This window comes from Hyaena hyaena, unplaced genomic scaffold, assembly GCF_003009895.1.
Source record: "Hyaena hyaena isolate Hyena2069 unplaced genomic scaffold, ASM300989v1 scaffold_20, whole genome shotgun sequence".
In the NCBI taxonomy this organism is placed as follows: domain Eukaryota; kingdom Metazoa; phylum Chordata; class Mammalia; order Carnivora; family Hyaenidae; genus Hyaena; species Hyaena hyaena.
The window spans coordinates 5,832,654-5,844,507 of record NW_024080652.1 but is presented as its reverse complement, the minus strand read 5'-3'; the positions used below and the strand labels follow the sequence as shown (position 1 = coordinate 5,844,507).

General features: G+C 51.1%; 1 long non-coding RNA gene across 1 annotated transcript; it reads right to left on the bottom strand.

The window, feature by feature from the left end:
* Positions 1-442: 442 nt before the first annotated feature.
* Positions 443-10,571, bottom strand: LOC120228028. The gene is made up of 3 exons (XR_005527387.1): positions 10,450-10,571; positions 2,503-2,628; positions 443-921 (listed from the first exon to the last, which is right to left on the bottom strand). It is a non-coding gene; the product is annotated as an uncharacterized LOC120228028 (long non-coding RNA).
* Positions 10,572-11,854: the final 1,283 nt, after the last annotated feature.

Sequence of the window (11,854 nt, the reverse complement as noted above, 5' to 3'; positions counted from 1 at the left end):
AGCTGCAGCTCATGGCCTTACAAAGGCTCCATGGACACAGAGCTGTCCTGACCTTCCCTCATGGCCCTCAACACAGACCCAGTGTCCCCTGCCCTGCCCACCTCTGTCCCTACAGGTGCAGTGACTAGTCTGTGTGGCTCACACCCTCCGCAAGCCTCTGACACAGCTGGACATAAAGAATGGGTGCAGCGATCTGGCCTTCCTGTGTGGCATCGGCCTTGATGCCTCCCTAGGGCCCATAGCTCTGGACATAATTTCATGCAATGGGTGCCCAGGGCTACCTCTGTCTGGTGGTCTACTGAGACAAAATGGGTCTTTCTCCAGACCCCAGGGTGGGCTGTCTCAGCATGAGGACACCTGAGACAACCGGTCCTGGGTTTGCCTGGACACAGAGAGGGGGCTCAGTACATGATCTTGTCCATCCTGGAGACAGCAAAGCCCCTTTATCACTACAGAGTTGTTTAATGTATTCACTTTTACTGTGGTACAATACACATAAAATCGACCATCTTAACCATTTTTAGGTGCACAGTTTAGTGGCATTAAGGACATTCACACTGTTGTGCTATCCTCACCACCAGCCAATTCCAGAACTTTTCTGTCTTCCCCAAAGTGAACTATTAAACTATTACACCTATGAAACTCTAACACTCCATTCCCTCACCCTCAGCCCCGAGCAACCTCCATCGACTTTCCATCTGTGTTTGGCAGCTCTAGGGGCCTCATACAAGCGCAACCAGACAATGCTTTTCTTTCTGTGATTGGCTTGTTCCGTTGAGCATCGTGTCCTCAAGGTTCATCCATGCTGTGACACATGTCCAAGTTTCCTTCCTTTTTCAGGCTGAATGATGTTCTATTCTCTGTGATACACCACGTTCTGCGGATCCACTGGTCCACTGATGGACATCTGTTTGCTTTCTCCTGTTGGTGCGTGTGAATAGCAGTGCTATGAGCAAGTATTTCTTCAACTCCTTGATTTCAGTCCTTTTGGGTATATATATAGGGTGGAAGTGTTGGGTCATATGGTAATTCCAAGCCTAACTTTGGGAGGAGATACCTTTCTGTTTTCCCCAGTGGCGGGACCCTGGCATGTTCCATTAAAGCAGGGGGTGTGGGCCAGCAATAGCACTGCTAGGAATTTACCCAAGGGATACATAAATGCTGATGCACAGGAGCACATGTACCCCAATGTTCATAGCAGCACTCTCCACAATAGCTAAAACATGGAAAGAGCCTAAGTGTCCATCAACAGATGAATGGATCAAGAAGGTGTGGTTTATCTATACCATGGAATACTACATGGCAATGAGAAACAATGAAATCTGGCCATGGATGGACCTTGAGGGTGTTATGCTGAGCGAAATAAGTCAGGCAGAGAAGGACAAATATCATATGTGTGCACGTATAGGAGGATTAGGAGGAACTTGACAGAGGACCAAGGGGGAGAAAAGGGGGGAAATGGTGGGGGAAAGGGAGAGAGGCAAACCATGAGAGACTCTTGAATGCTGACAAAAACTGAGGACTGATGGATGTGGGGGGGAGGGGGGGCGGGCATGGAGGAGGACACTAGTGGGGATGAGCACTGAGTGTTATGTGGAAACTAATTTGACAATAAACTATTTGTAAAAAAAAAAAAAAAAAAAAAAAAAAGCAGGGGGTGTGGGGCCAGGGGAAGGTGGGACAGGTTCAGAGGCGAGGAGCACAGGCTTCACCTGGAGGTGCTGGGGAGCTATCGGTATCCAGACCTCATCCCCACTTGCTCCCAAGCAGCTTTAGTTTGGAGCCATCTCAGGACCCCTTGTGCTCCCCAGGATGGGTCCTGGTCCCACGGAAGGCCTCCCAGGGCTGGCCGGGACCTCAGTGCCCTGTGCACATGGGTGGAGATGGACCAAGAGCTCACCTGTGTCCTGAGGGCCAGCCAGGCCCAGGGGGTCCAGGAAGCACCTCTCCCAGCCCTCTCTCCTCTTCTCCCCTCCCCCCACGACTGCATTCTCTTCTGGCAGTTGTCTGTGAGAGTCCAGGAGCCTCTGGCTTTCCAGAGGCTTTACTCATGTCCCCTCCAGCCTGCCACCCACTCATACATGGGCAGTTCTCCTTTTGAGCTCAAGTAAATGGTGCTCCTTTTCACTCTCAAGGAGCCTCTCATCTCAGGCACTCATGTCCGCAGGCCTGTGGTACCCTGAGGCCCAGCTGTGCTTCCCCAGGAATCACATCTTGAGTTTTAGCCCAATCACAGGCAATCTGTTCTCTGCTCACCAAGACATGCCCGGGTAAGTGTTGCTTTTCCATGATCAACTATCTGGTTCTGCTCTTCAAATCACCTTCTTTCTCACTCTCCAGGCCTCAGTTTCTCTACTTGCATGGTGAGGGGGTGGACTCAAGTTCTCTGAGGTGCATTCTAGTTCTTTCTCTTTGACTAAGTGGATTAACGTTTAATGATTATTATTTTTAGTATGATTTCACTTCCTTTTCAGGGAAAACCTTCACAATGGCATTACTCACCCAGTCTTCCACAGGCTGGCACAGCGTGACCTGCTCCGGATGACTCAGGGTCACTCTACATGCTATTGTTCTGAGGGGTCACTGCAGATCTTCCTCTGGGTGCATGAGCACGGCAGGCTGGTAGAGCTACAAGAGAGAGATTTGTGGTAGGAAGAGAGAAAAAGAAAAGAACCACCATCTGTAAAGAATACTGCATACCAAACCTTGCACCTCCTCTATTAGCTGTCTATTGCTTTGTAACAAGTTACCCCAAGAGCAGTGGGTTAAAACAATACACATTTATTATCTCATGTTTTTCTGTGGGTCAGGAATCTGAGCACAGCCTAGCTGGGAGAGCTCAGCTCATAACCTCTCACTGTGATCAAGGTGTTGGCTGGGATTGTGATCTCATTTAAAGGCTGAACTGGGGTAGGTCCACTTCCACATCCAGTCACTTGGCTATTGGCAGGATTCGGTTCTTTGAGGGCTTCAGTTCCTTCCTGGATGTTGAACCAGGAGCTGCCCTCTGTTCCTTGCCATGTGGTCCCTTCCAGAAGGTAGTTTACAAGATGGCAGCTTGATTCCCTTGGAATGAGGGGAGAGACAAAAGTGGACAAGCAAGGTGGAAGTCACAGTCCTTTTGTATCCTAATCTTGGAAGTGACAGCTCATAACTTTTGCCATGGTCTATTTTTTTTTTCAGAAGTGAGTCACCAGGTGTAGTTCTACTCCCCGGACTCCTGTGAAATCTCACAGGGCTCCCACCACACTCCCCATCCAGTAGGATTTCTTATTTTGGGATAAGGTTCGAAGCCATGTCCTGTTACATCCTGTGGATGTGGATGCTGGATGTGAACCCAGGCTTGCTGGTTTCCAGGCCCACGCTCTCCTACTTACTCCTACTGATCTCCTTTCCCACTCAGCCATGACTGGGGGACTGCCACCTTCGCAGGTTTTCTGTCCCCCTCCCCCCACCTCCCACCCTTCCTACACACCTCAGAACATTCACTGCACACGTAACCAAGGTAGGAGCTAGTACACGGGGGCTCCTCGAAACCTCACGCCACACAGTGCATGTCATGTGGGAGTCAGCCGGCCTGAGCACCTCTGACTCTGCCGTTGGCTTGCTCTTGGTCCACTTTTGGGGCAGGACCAGATCCACATGTGCTGGGCGCCAACAGAACAGCCCTGTGGCCAATGAGAGTCGGGAGGTAGAGGATAAACTGCTGGTTTCTGTACTTTCTGTCTATATTTGACTCCGCTAGGGACCTCGTGTAACTGGAATCATACAGAATTTGCCTTTCTGTGACTGCCTTATTTCACTTAGCACAACATCCTCAAGGTCGCCCATGTTGTGGCATGTGACCGCATTTCCTTCCTTTTTTAAGGCCGAGTACTATTCCATTGTACGGATGGACCACATTCTGTTTATCCTTCATCTGGTGATGGACGTGTGGGTGGCTCCCACCTTTTGGCTCTTGGGAACAATGTTGCTATGCACATGGGTGTACAAGTTTCTCTTTGAGACCCTGCTTTCAAGTGTTTTGGGTAAATACCCAGAAGTGGAATTACTGGATCATATGGTAGCTCTATTTTTAATTCTTTGAGGAGACCATCCACTTCTTGTAGGCATTGCCATTTATGAATTTGTAGGGGAGCCAGGTGCATGGGGGGCGGGGAAGTCTAGCATTTCCTTCAAAAGGCATTGGCAGCATGGCTCGGGCCGTGGAGGTGGGCGAGGCCCATCTGCCTTCTCACTTTCTTCAGGCTGTTGCTGGTGAAAGCTGACACTTTGATCTCATCAGATTTCCAAGGGAAAGAAGAAAGGAGCTTTGATGGGTAGGCAACAACACAAAGGCTCCTCTGGAGAAATCTCATGATTTGGGGAAGGAGAGATTTGGAGGAGGAGGATGGCCTTCATTCTATTCTGTGCGAATAGGTCCTGAAGCTTCACCCCAAATGCTGCTTGTAGCTTTTGAGACTCACCAGGCAGGTCAGGAAAAAGTAGTAATTCCGTTACTCAAAGTGTGGCTGAGTCGGGCAAGAACTCAGCTCTGTGCATAATGAACAGATGCTGGTGATAGCATGCGCTGTACCCTGTAAACTGCATCAAGCCAAACCGTCTGGACTCAAAACAACTGTTTCCATACACACAGGCCTCCAGGGGGTAAGTCTACTGCAATCCAACTTTTAAATGTAAAAAAACAAAACAAAACAAAAGCCTTAGTTGTATTTTTGGTGCAGAAGGTTCTCTCTGATTTGCTGACAGTTTTGGAAAAGATCTTCCAATTGATATGATGCGTCAAAGTTTCAGGGAAGAAAGGACAGCCATGTGTGGTGGGAAGAAAGGCCAGTGAAGACCAAGAAGAACCCCATTTTGACACAACCAGCTTAGAAAAGCCTGTCTTGGATTTGGACATATTTTTAAAACTGTGGGGAGAAGGGGAGGCCACTGGAGATGGCCAGGAGATGCTAGGAAATCTTCTTGCTTTGAAAGGAAACCTCTTCCTTCTGACCCTTCTCTCAGGCTGCTGGGTCCTGAATGGAGCCCAGAGAGCCTGCCCCCTGCTTTTGGGGTAGGGCCCTTCCTGGCTAAACAGTCCTGAGGGCCTCTGGGGGTGTCCTGGGAGGAAATCTTGCCAATAGGTTCAGGTCAGAAAAAGAAAATCTGAGGGGCAGAAACTGATTGCCTCCCTGTTCCATGACCCAGTGGATTCAAACTGGGAAGGAGCACAGAGGCAGGCTGTGAAATCACGACCCCATTATGGGCTGGAGGTTCCACTGACATTCCACGATTGGCACTGGCCGTTGGCTGGAGTGCCGGGGATTCCCACCACAAGGCCCCATGAGCCCATCATCAGAAGCTCTAGGGAGACCTAGGGTTGCCCAAGCTCACACACTCAACTAGCTCCTCTCTGGAAGAATTAACTGTGAAGCCCAGGATGGCTTCCTGGTGGAGAGGAGGGCAGACTGAGGAAAGACGCCAGAACTCTGCAGTGTTTCCTAGACTCTGTCTCTGTCTGCCTTCTCAGCGGCCCTAAAGATAGGAGTCATGCCCCTTCCTGCTTACCAACTACCCTCAATATGTCCGGCAGTCCCTAGGCAGTCCATTTGATATGGACTGAATTATGTCTCCCCCAAACTTATATGTTGAGGCCCTAATCCCCCAGGACCTCAGAATGTGACTGTACTTGAAGACAGGGTCTTTATTTTATATTTTGCTTTTTTTATTTTTAAATTTATTTATTTTGAGAGAGAGAGAGAGAGAGAAAGTGCACACAGGTGGGAGAAGGGCAGAGAGAGAGAGAGGGTGAGAGAGAGAGAGGAGAGAAAGAATCCCAAGCAGGCTCCACACTGTCAGCATAGAGCCTGACGTGAGGCTCAAACCCACAAACTGCGAGATCATGACCCGAGCTGAAGTTAGATGTTCAATCGACAGAGCCACTCAAGCACCACAAAGATGGGGTCTTTAAAGAGATGATTACGTTAAAATAGAGTCATTAAGATGGGCTCTAATTCATTATGATCAGTGCCCTTATAACAAGAGATCAGGACACAGACACACAGAGATCATGTGAGGACACAGGGAGGAGACAGTCGTCTATAAGCCGTGGAGAGAGGCCTCAGAAGGAACCAATCGTCTGGACTTCCGACCTCCTGACTGTGATAGAATATTTTTTCTGTTCAAGCCTCTCAGTTTGTGGTATTTTGTTATGGTGGCCTGAGTGAAAGAATGTATCTTTAAAAGAATTTTTTTTAACATTTATTCATTTTTGAGAGACAGAGAGAGACAGAGCATGAGTGAGGGAGGGGCAGAGAGAGAAAGGGACAGAATTTGAAGTAGGCTATAGTCTCTGAGCTGTCAGCACAGAGCCTGACGCAGGGCTCAAAACTTACAGACCGCGAGATCATGAGCTGAAGTTGGATGCTTAACCAACTGAGCCACCAGGCACCCCAAAAGAATCTCTCTTCTAACCCACATAACAGCCCAGGCGGATGGATGGCATGAACAATAGGGAGTGAGAGGTCTGGTGAGGTCAGACCAATGCCTGGGACAGACTGGCAGTGTCACCCAAGCCAGTGGCTGCCGACTCCTCCTTGTAGGGTCCAGCAGAGTTGGTTTCTTTCCTGGGATTGTTCCAGGCTGGACAGGCGGTGGCTGGCTTGGCTGGGGTGTCCCTTCACCATGACCTGTGGCTGAAGTTGTTTCTCCTCCAACTATGCCCTGAATCACTGTCTGTGGCCTCGGTGACCACGTGGGCTGGATTGATGCCTTTGTTTCCCAATTCATGAACTGCAAGCGGCCGAACGAGAGTGGGGCAGCCTGGCCAGGGTCTGAGCCGATGGCATTGCTTAGGTCAGTGAAGCACAAGCCAGAGGGTCCCTGGAAAGTCTCGGACACTTGATGGTGGCCAGTGGCTCGGCTCAAAGGCTAGGGAAGGGGGCCAGAACAGCCACGTCTCATCTCAGTGTGTGGGTTGGAACCGGAGGTGGTGGCAATGTCACGGCACAGACAGGGCCCGTCTGCAGTCTACACGAGCCCTTTGCCGATGAAGGCCAGACCGCTGGCTGCTGGCTGGGAAAATTCCAAGTGCTTTCAAGTCCTACCTTAGGGGGTTTCTACTGGTGGGATTTATAGTTAACATTTGTTTTCAGACCCCCCAGTGTCTAACAAGCATGGGGCGCCTTTAGCCTACACCAACATCCCCCCAATACCTACCTCCCTGGGAGCTCCATACACTGTGTCTCCTTTCCAGAGGCCTTAAAACCCCATCAGTAATCACTGCCCCCTTGTGTTGTGTTGAAGAGAAGGCAGGGAAATCCTCTTCTTGAATCATGTTATTTATTACTTGTTTTCCTAGTGGTTCCTGCTTCCTGCTTCCTGGAGACAGCGTCATCATGTGTACATCTGGTATGCACTTTCTTTCCCGGGGGCCAGGATGCTGGGTGGTAAAGTCAAAGACAGACTGGGACTCCCCGTGGAGAAGAGAGAGCGCTTCTGCTGTGCTGCCCCCCAAGAATCCGTCATACTGCAGCCGGCACAATTTCATCCGTGGAGTTTGGAATGGAACAGAATTGCTTACGCATTTGTATTTCAGTCATGTGCAGGCTGCTCCTTCATCTGTAATATCATCTTCAAATATAAAGGAGAGTGTTGGGCATCCCCCTACCCTCTCTCTCTCTCTCAATCTTACACACACATTGCAGCCACTGAGATATTAAGAAGTGCTGGGCATCAGATTCACCCAAGTTCGAATCCTGGGCTCACCACCTACTTGTCATAGCAGCAGGGACCACCCTGGCAGCCTGGGAGAGGGCCCTACACGATGGTGGCCAGAGATAAGGCATAGTCCCACAGCTCTGGGCGGATGAGACGGAGAGTCCGAGCCAGATGGATGAGACTGGTGATCTTCCCCTGCTCCTGCTGAGCGGGGGAGGGGAGTTGGGGGCGTGTCCAGCATCTTTGGCCCTCACAGTAGGAGGCAGGTACAGGAAGGAGAGATGTGATATGGGATTGTCAAAGAAATGGCAAATGCCAACACAGTATGCGGCCGCCCACAGTTCTAAAGGAGGGTTTAGAATCTTGGCTCCATGGTGGTTCTGAGGGGTCTGTAAAACCCCCTAAACCATTTGCAACAGTGTGCGTGAGAAAGAACATGTGAGTACATGTAGCTGTGTGTATCTCTGGGGGGGGAGAGTGTCCAGAACTCCCATCAGGGTCTCAGAGTGTTACCACCACTCTCCCCCAAAAGGCTCAGAATCACTGCTTGACTCACCTCCACGGCCCCCAGGGCCTTGCCCGCAGCGCACCTGTGTGACGAGGGTGGTCTGCCTGACCCCATAATCTCCCCCCTCCCCATTCTTCAAACAGCAGCCAGCGGAGGCTTTGGAAACGTCACACATCGTGGCATGTCTTGCTCCGGCATGAGACGTCCCCAGATTATCCCTTTCTCTTTGCTAAGATCTGCACCTTACTCCGTGGATAGCAAGGCTCTTGACGATCCTGTCCCTTCTCAATTTCCCTCTGTCCTTTGTCCTACACTCTCTGCTCCAACCATTCACAGTCCCCTGGGTGCTTCATCTTGGGGGGAACCAACACTCCAGGTTTCCTGGCATCATGGGACTTCATCGGACTTGAGGTTTTTCGTGCTAAAACTGGGACAGTCCCAGCAAAGCAGGACAGCTGGTCACCCTAGCTCCATTCTCTCCTGCTCCCTCCTCATTAATGACCAGTCACCCTACCACCCCGAGTTACATGCCCGTCATCTGTGCACCCACAGGGCCCTGTCTGAACACCCACCTGGCTGTACTGTAATTGCTTATTTAATCATCTCTCTCCCTGCCACCTTATTCACGGCTGCATCCCTGAACCAAACATATGATCCAGATTAGCTGAGCAACAAGTGTGGTCAGGGCAGGAAGGAGAGGGGGATTCCATGCTGAGCAACCCTGATATTCCCTCCCTGCCAGGGAATCTGCCTTACAGGGGCAGCTCTGTGGCTCTGGTGTCAGTCAGAAACATCGGATTGCCAGCAACAGAAAAAAGTTCTGAATACAGTAAGCCTCACTCACTATTAGGGGGCTTGAGGCAGCTCAGGGTTGAAATGGTAGCCAGAGGGGGGCGTTCCCCACAAAATAAGGGTGCAATCCCCAGAGGAAGGGAGAATGAAGGCTGAGTAGTTTGACAACGGGTGCCCTGGTGGCTACAAGAGAGACTCCTTAGCTGATCAGGTGATCAGATGGCAGAGGGCCAGGGTAGCGTGAATACCTCTGTCCCACACCTCAGGGAGTAAGAACACAGACTCAGTCAAACCCACCCAATGCACCCACCTGGCAGGTATTTACTGAGCCCCTATAGCTGTCCAGCCCCATTCAGGCACTTGGACTATGGCAGTAAAGAAGCCAGATGACAGGGGCCCCAGGGGGCTCAGTCAGTTGAGTGCCCAACTCTTGGTTTCAGCTCAGGTCCTGATCTTACGGTTCATGAGACTGAGCCCTGAGTTGGGCTCTGTGCTGACAGTGTGGAGCCTGTTTGGCATTCTCTCTGCCTCTTTCTCTGCCCCTCCCCCTCACACACATGTGCACACACACACTCTCTCTCAAAATAAATAAATGAGCTTTATATATTTAAAAAAGAAGGCAGATCAAATCCCTGCCCTCTTGGGGCGTCTACCCCCGGACCTCTGCTGACCCCCTTCCAGCGGGAAGTGGGGCCCCACCTTTCCCACAGGGTCGTTCCTGCTGTGGTTTTAGTGCTCTGAAACAAGATCCCTACAACACTTCTCCTGGAGGGGGGAGGTGGCGAGGGGGAGAGACAATGGCCACTGAGGGGCCAGCCTCCACCCCACCTCATCCATATGTCTCCCTTCCCCCTTGTGTCTTTGTCTCTGGAACTAAAACAGGAGGTGAGTTTATCAGACACAAATTGCTCAAGGACCTCATTCATTTTGTGCAGTAATTAAATAGAAGCTGTTTGGAAATATGATTATAGATGGGCCCATCAAAGCAAATTAAATCTTTGAAGAGTAATGGCCTAATTAGCTTCCAGATTCTGCCATTAAAAAAGTCCAAATGCCCTATTGTCCCAAACCAGGAAATATCGGGGGGCCCAGCTGTGAAAGGCATCAAAAGTGGTTGAGGATTCCGAGGGGAAGAGGGACGGAGGCTACAGACCCATTTATCAAGATTAACCTGGCTGGCCAAACTTCTGTTCCTGGTTTTTTTATTTACTTGCTTCACAGGATCTTCTTTTCGGTGGACATTTACATACAAAGCATGCACTCGGGAGGTTCACAGCTCAAGCTCCTGGCCGCCCCAGCCTCCCCTTGCTGCTCAGACCCAGGACTCCGCCTTTCCTTTCCTTCTTAAAGCTAACACCACACACCTGTCCTGTGTCCTGAAGACCAAGCCTGTCTCCGCAGCAGTCTGCCCCACCCCAATCCTCGTCACTTTCAGTTTTCCCACTGACCTTGGAGGTAGGACAGATGAGGCTTCGGAAAGTTCTGGGATGTCTTTGGTCCCGTCCCTATGTGAGCCCGGATTCTGAGTAATGGATGCCCCCATGGGCCCTGGGGTCCTCTCAACCCAGCTTTCTGAGGGCGGGGCGCCCCCCGCCAGGGTTGGCAGCGCGCTGCCCTTGTCCGTCCGTCACCCTTCAGCTCCGCTTGCAGAATAGCTGCACTCATACGCTCCCGCGCGGAACTGCCCTTCTCTCTGGCGCCAAGGCCCTGGACAAGTGTCAAGGCCTAGCCAATCAGAGCACTTGATTTCCTTGACCAAAGTGATTGGTCAGCAATGGGCATGTGACCCAAACTTAGCCAATCAGAAACAGCGTTCCAGGTGGGCTTTCCCATAGACTGGCTGGGCGGGAAGTTGTTGTTTGGCTAGCCAGGAGCGGCAAAGTAGATCCACAGGCTGGAACCATGCGCTCTCCCCGCTCAGGAGTGAGGCCTCCCTGGACTTTTCGGTTAATACATGAGCCGGTTTGAGTTGGAATGCTGGCGATTGAAAATGCTCGCGTTCTTCAAGGTTCTCCCTTTCAGCACCCCAACCCGATCGCCAGCACATTGGCAGCGTCATGGGGCTCCTGCCGAGGCCCCCCATCATTGCCCTCACTGCCCAGGAGAGTGACTGTTTTGGAGCTTCATTCCTACAGGTCCCCTCACAAGCAGATAGGACACCCTCTGCAGCCCCGAGATTGCATGCTAAGACCCGTGTTAGAATTTTATTAGGAGAAACACTTGTGGGAAAAACTGGGGAGGAGTTCAGGAAAAGCTGGGGTCCTCAAGTCCATGATGTAGGGCGAATCCTGAGGGAAGGCAAGAATGGGGGATAGGATGTGGGGTGGAGCATCCTAGAGTCTTGGAAAGGTTGTTGGGGAGGCCTGGAGCCCCTATCTCCCACCCTGTCACCCTCAGTCACCAGCTGGGAGCAGCATGTCTCAGAGCACAGTGCTGGGGGTCCTGGGTCAGTCCTGCTTCCTGCAGAAAGAGGTCTGCGAGGAGACTCTCACACTGGGAGCCTTACCCCTTCCTGTGTAGGATGCCCAGGCTGGACCCTGAGGAGCAGAGCTGTGTCAGGGCACTGAGCCTGAGCTGCTTCTGATTGGGACCCTCTGTGCACCAGGGGCCAGCTCTGACTTGACAGCGAACTATATCTAATGCACTTGTCTCTTGCTAATAGAGGACTTTGGAGACCCACTAATTGTCTGTGTTCCCTGCATCGGCCGTAACTCACTGAGCTCAATGTCTTGGGCTGTAAAAATCTCTCCTGGGGGTGTGGTGTGGTTGGAAGTCACTCACCCACTCATTCATTCATTCTTCATTCACGTGTTCATTTGTTCCTTCACTCATTTGCTGGGTGCTTTTGGTGGC